The following is a 6,596-nucleotide window of genomic DNA, read 5'->3' on the forward strand; positions in this document are numbered from 1 at the left end:
CGTGAGACACTGCACCCAGCCTTACATAAAACAATTCTTATAAAATGATTTTTATGCTTATAACATATAAAAATATAATGTATATATGAAAATAATAGCAGAGTGTGTGTAGGGGGGAGAAGTGGACATATATGATATTAGTACAAATTTTTTATATTTTGCCAAAGGTAATTAGTAATGACTATGAAGTAGAGAGTGAGAGGTTAAGATTCATATTGTAATCCCTAGAGCAACAACTAAGAAAATAACTTTTAAATATATGGTAAAACAATTCAACAAAGGAATTTAAAGACAATGTAGGTGAAGTGGACAAATTGCTAGAAATAAACAAATTACCAAAAATGATTCAAGTAGAGACAGAGAATCTAAATAGAACTACACATAAGTGGGCCAAGCGAGATGGCTCATGCCTGTAATCCCAGTACTTTGGGAGGCCAAGGGGGGCAGATCACCTGAGGTCAGGAGTTTGAGACCAGCCTGGCCAACATGGTGAAACCCTGTCTCCACTAAAAATACAAAAATTAGCCGAGGGTGGTGGTGGGCGCCTGTAATCCCAGCTACTCAGGAGGCTGAGGCATGAGAATTGTTTGAACCAGGGAGGCGGAGGTTGCAGTGAGCCGAGATCACGCCACTGCACTCCAGCCTGGGCGACAGAGTGAGACTCTGTCTCAAAAAAAATAATAATAGTAAATAAATAGAACTATACATAAGTAAAGACATCTGAATTATTTCAGAAATTTACAAGCTGATCTTAATAGGACTCAGAATAACAAAGAGATTTTTGAAAAAAAAACAGAAGTTGAAATACTTTCACTTTCTGATTTCGGAAATTACTATAAAGCTGCAGTAATCAAGACAGCCTTGGTCAAAGGATACAAAATTTTACAGCCAGGAGGAATAAGCTTAAGAGATATATTGTACAATATGGTGACTACAGCTAATAACAATGTATTGTATACTTGAAAATTGCTAAGAGAGTAGATTTCAAATATCATCACAAATAAATGATAAGTATGTGTGGTAATGTACATGTTAATGAGCTTGATTTAGCCATTCCACAGTGTATACATATTTCAAAACATCATGTTGTACAACATAAATACACACAATTTTTATTTGTCAATTTAAATATTTTAAAAAACTATTCTAAAAATAAGTTTAAAAAGACAGTGTGATATTGTCATGAAGATAGATGATGGTACAGAATCAAGAGTCCAGAAATAAACCCTTCCATTTATGGCGAATGGATTTTTGACAAAGGTGCCAGGACAATTCAATGGAGAAAGGATAGTGTTTTCAATGATAGTTGCTGGGACAATTGGATGTCCACATGCAAAAGGATGAATTTGCACTCTTACCTCACACTATACACAAAAATTCACTTGAAATGGGTCAAAGACCTAAATTTTAGTGCTAAAACTTTTAGAGAAAAACATAAGAGAAAACTTTGGTGTGATGGTTAATTTTAGGTGTCAACTTGACTAGATGAAGGGATACCTAGAAAACTGGTAAAACATTATTTCTGAGTGTATCCGTGAGGGTGTTTCCAAAAGAGACTGGTGTGTAGTCAGTAGACTGAGTGGGGAAGATCACCCTCAATGTGGATGGGCACCATCCAGTTGGCTGGGGGCCCAGGTAGAACAAAAAGGCAGAGGAAAGGTGAATTCGTGTTCTCTCTCTCTCTCTCCCTGTCTCTGTCCTGGAGCTGGGACACCCTTCTTCTTCTGCCCTTGGACATCAGAACTCAAGGTTCTCCAGCCTTTGGATTTTGGGACTTGCACCAGCAACCTCCTAGGTTCTCAGGACTTTGACATTGGACCGAGAGTTACACCATTCGATTCTCTGGTTCTGTGGCCTTCAGATTTGGACTGAGCCATGTTACCAGCCTCTCTGGTTCTTTAGCTTGCAGATAGCCTATCATGGGATTTCTAAGCCTCTATAACCACATGAGCAAATTCTCCTAATAAATTCACCTCTTATCTATCTATCTATCATCTATCTATCTATCTATCTGTCTATCATTTATCTACCTATCTATCATGTATCTATACTACTGGCTCTGTCTCTCTGGAGAACCCCAACGAATACAGATTTTGGTACTCAGAAATAGGGCTGTTGCTATAACATATACCTGAAAATCTGGAAGCTACTTTGAAACTGGGTGATGGTTATAGGCTGGAAGAACCTGGAGGAGTATCCTAGCAAAAGCCTATATTGCCATGAATAAAGTGTTTAGAATGATTCTGGTGAGGGCTCAGAAGAAGAGAGCAGTCAGGAAAGTCCGAAATTTCTGAAAGATCACTAAGTAGTCATGATCAGAATGTTGGTAGAAATATGAATGGTAAAGGTAATTCTGGTGAGATCTCAGATGGAAATGAGAAACAAGGTATCATAAACTGCAGTAAAGTCCTTCTTTGTCATAAAATGGCAAATAACTTGGCTGAATTGTACCCATGTCTGAAGGTTTTGTGGAAAACAGAACTTAAAAGCAATGAACTAGGATACGACAGAAGAACATCTAAGTAGAAAAGCATTCAGGGTGTTGTCTGACTTATTCTAATTGCATATAGTTAAATGCAAGAAGAGAGAAATGATTTAAACATGGAATTTATAGTTAAAAGGGAAGAGGAACATAAGGATTTGGAAAATCCTGGCTAAGTAAAGAATCAAAAGGCATATTTAGGAGAGAAAACCAAAAGTGTGGCCAAAGGACCATTCGATAAGGAGATTAATACAGATAAAAGGAAGCCAGATGCTATTCATCAAGACAATGGAGAATTAACCTAAAGTCATTATGGTGATCTTTGAGGCTGCCCCTTCCATCACAGTCTCAGAGCACTGGGATCTTGAGGGCAAGGTTTCTAGAGAGAGGGCTATGGGATCTCAGCATTTGCTGCCCTTTGCTACCTCAAGTATCTGCTTCCTGCATTCCAGTGCAGCACTCCTTGGCTGTTCCAGCTATGGCTCAAGCAAGCCCAGCTGCAATCCAACCTGCTATTCTGAAAGATTCAAACATTAAGGCTTGGTTACATTCAGGTGGTGCTAATTCTGCAGCCCCACAGAATGCAAGAAATGTGGGGCCATGGCTTCCTTCACCTAGATTTCAAAGGATGTCGTGGACAGCTTGGGGGCCCAGGTAGAAACTTGTCATAGGGGCAGAGCTACCACAGAGAGCTTCCACTAGTGTTACGGTCTTTTTGCCCCTTAGCTCAGCTAAGTCTGAGTTCTTGTCTCACAAGCAGGAAGAATTAGGCATGCGAATGCCGGAGAGTGAGTGGAGTACAATTTATTAAGCGAAAGGAAAACTCTCAGCAGAGAGGGGATGGGGAGGGGTGGAGGTTTCCCTATTTGAAGGCGGGAAAAGTCCCCCATGTGGCTGGATCCGGGACCTTTTATGGACTCAGAATGGGGAGGGCATGTTGATTTGTTTGTGAGTATGCAAAAAAGGTTAAAGCAAAGACACCACTCAAAGGTGGGCATGACTGTAGAAACCCAATTAGGAAAGGGTAGGTATAGGTAAAATAGGTAAAGGGAGGGGATCAATCAGAGGAAAGTGCGCCAAACAGGAAGACAAGTTCTCAATCCAGTCTGAGGATTTAACTTGTAACTTGGCTTTCAGGCTTTAAACTGTCTTTGGCTTGGAGTTGGGGTTTCACCGGGTACCCACCCCATCTGCCTAGGCATTTGGCTGCCTCCTTTTGCTATCACTAGGACAATGCCCAGTGGAACTGTGGGCTTAGGGCTGCTGCAGAGACCCCAGAAATGTAGACTTAACAGTATGCAGTCCTAGCCTGGGAAAGCTGCAGGCACAAGTCTTCAACCCATGAAAACTGCTGCATGGGCTGAGTCCAGCAAAGTCATGGGGGAGTGGCTGCCTGAGGTCTTGGAAGCACATAGCCCACTCTAGTGTGTCCAAGAGGTGGGTCATGGAGTCAATGAAGATTGTTCTGGAGCCTTAAGATTTGATGTTGTTCACCCTATTGGGTTCTGAACATATTGGGGATCAGTTACTCCTTTCTTCTTGTCTGCTACTTCCTTTTAGACTGGGAATGTCTATCTTATGCCTATTCCACCACTGTGTTTTGGAAGTAGATAACTTGATTTCACAGGCTTATGGCTGGAGGGAATTTGCCGTAGAATAAATCGTGCCTTGAGTCTCACCCATATATGATTTAGATGAGATTCTAGATTTTGGACTTACGTGTTGGTGCTAAAATGGTTAAGATTTTGGGGTCTATTGGGATGGAATGAAAGTGTTTTGCATATGAGAAGAATGTGAGTTTTGGGGGGCAATGGGTGGAATGCTATGGTTTGAATGTTTGTCCCCTCCAAAGCTCATTTAATTGCCATTGTAATGGAATTGGAAAATGGGACCTTTAAGAGGTGATTAGGTTGTGAGGGCTCCGCCCTCATGGGTGGGTTTAATGTTTTTAAAATGAGGCTTTCTGGAATGGGTTCTCTCTTTTTTTCTGCTCTTGTGCCACATGAAGAACAATGTTCCTCCCCTCTGGAGGATACAACATTCAAGGTGTTATCTTGGAAGCAGAGACTGGGCCCTAGCCAGACGCCAAACCTTCTGGTGCCTTGATCTTGGACTTTTCAGCCTCCAAAACTGTAAGAAATAAATTTCTGTTCCTTATAAATTACACAGGTTGGCTGTGCCAGGGACCACGGACATGGGCAAACTTCTGAGCTACCAGCCCAACAGGGGCATAAAATGTCTCCGAGATGACAAAGAGGATCTTGGAGCAGAAGATGCATCAGAAACAAACTAGTACTCAAGATTGGGAAGAGGAAATGATTGTGGTGGAAGAAGCAGAGGATGACAAAAAATGGCTGCTTCAGATTATTGACACAGAGGGTGAGGAGGAAGAGAAAGAGGAGGAGCCATTGGATGAAAGCTCAGTGAAGAAAACGATCCTCACATTTGAATAGTGAGCATATAAAAACCAAGAATTGCGGATTAAGTTTCCAGACAATCCAGAGAAGTTCATGGAATCCCAACTGGACCTACATGACATCATTCGGAAGATGCACGTGGTGGCCACCATGCCAGACCTGTACCTTTTGCTGGAGCTGAATGCTGTGCAGTCACCTCTTGGGTTGCTTGGACACAATAATACAGATGTGTCCATAGCTGGGGTTGATTTGAGTCAGGAATTAACAGATATAGACATCTTCTATGAGAGTGAAGAGGAAGCAGAAGTACTCATTGATGCTCTGGTGGATGGGCAGGTGATAGTGCTGCTGGTGCAGAATGTGGAGCGCCTGGATGAGTCTGTGAAGGAGCAGGCCAATGGTGTCCATAACACTCTTGTTATTGTGGAAAACATGGCTGAGTTCTAGCCGGAGATGTGTACAAAAGGTGCCCAGCAGGGTCTTCCTCAGTGGCTGTTGAAGAGGCTGAAGGCAAAGAAGCCTTTTGATGCCAACAAACTGTATTGCAGTGAAATGCAGGCCATATTGCTCCAGGACAACGATGAAAACAGGAAATTGCTTGGGGAGCTGGATGGAATTGATGCACTTCTTCAGCAGTTATCTGTGTTTAAAAGACACAATCCCAGCACAGCAAAGGAGCAGGAGATGATGGAGAATCTGTTTGATTCACTCTGCTTCTAACTAATGCTCATTTCAAATCGTGAGCACTTCCTGAAAGGCGAGGGTCTTCAGGTGATGAATCTCATGCTCAGGGAAGAAGAAGATCTCACGGAGTGGGGTCCTGAAAGTGCTGATTGCACCCGAGGGCATCCACAACTGCGGTAAATTTGTTGACATTCTTGGCTTATGAATCATCTTTCCCCTCTTTATGGAATTTCCCAGGAAGATCAAGAAAGTGGGTACCACTGACAAGGAACACAAAGAGCGTGTCTGTTCCATTCTGGCTTCCCTTTTGGGGAACCTGAGAGGGCATCAGTGAACCCAGCTTCTGAATAAATTCACTGAAAATGACAGTGAATAGGCTGACAGACTAATGGAGTTGCATTTTCAATATCTGGATGCAATGCAGGTGGCAGACAAGAGGAATGAAGAGGAAAAACATGACATGGTCCAGCGTGGAGAGACCATAGACAGTGACACGGGGGGATGAGTTCTACCTCCAGTGCTTGGATGCAGGGCTCTTTGTTCTCCAGTGCATCTGCTGCATTATGGCCAAGATCTGCAATGCCAATGTCCCCCAGATTTGCCAGAGGGTTCACCAGATCCTAAACATGTGAGGACGCTCCATCAAAATTTTCAGGCATATCATCAAGGGGTATGCGGAGTTCTGGGAGAAGGAGCAAAAGCACATCCTGGGCTTGCTTGAAAACTTCTAGAGGCCTGACACTGTGCATAATGGACTCCCTCTTGGCTTCCCTTCCAGAAACAGTTTCTAGACAGCTGTGTGTGGCTTTTGGACAAATTAAAGCTAGTTTTGTTTTAAAAAAACAAATAAATAGAATAAAATAAAGTACCTAGGTATTCTGTTATAGCATCACAAAATGAACTAAGACGCTTGGTTACCTTGGGTTAGGCAAAAATCTCTTAGATATGCACAAAACATGAAAGAACAAATTGATAAACTGGATTTCATCAAAATTATAAAACTTTTATGCTTT

At 42.1% G+C, this 6,596-nt stretch overlaps 1 pseudogene; it reads left to right on the top strand.

Annotated features, from left to right (window-relative positions):
• Nucleotides 1-4,679: 4,679 nt before the first annotated feature.
• On the top strand, nt 4,680-6,314 carry LOC100593930 (annotated as a pseudogene).
• The last annotated feature ends 282 nt before the right edge of the window (nt 6,315-6,596 follow it).

This window comes from Nomascus leucogenys, chromosome X (genome assembly GCF_006542625.1).
Source record: "Nomascus leucogenys isolate Asia chromosome X, Asia_NLE_v1, whole genome shotgun sequence".
In the NCBI taxonomy this organism is placed as follows: domain Eukaryota; kingdom Metazoa; phylum Chordata; class Mammalia; order Primates; family Hylobatidae; genus Nomascus; species Nomascus leucogenys.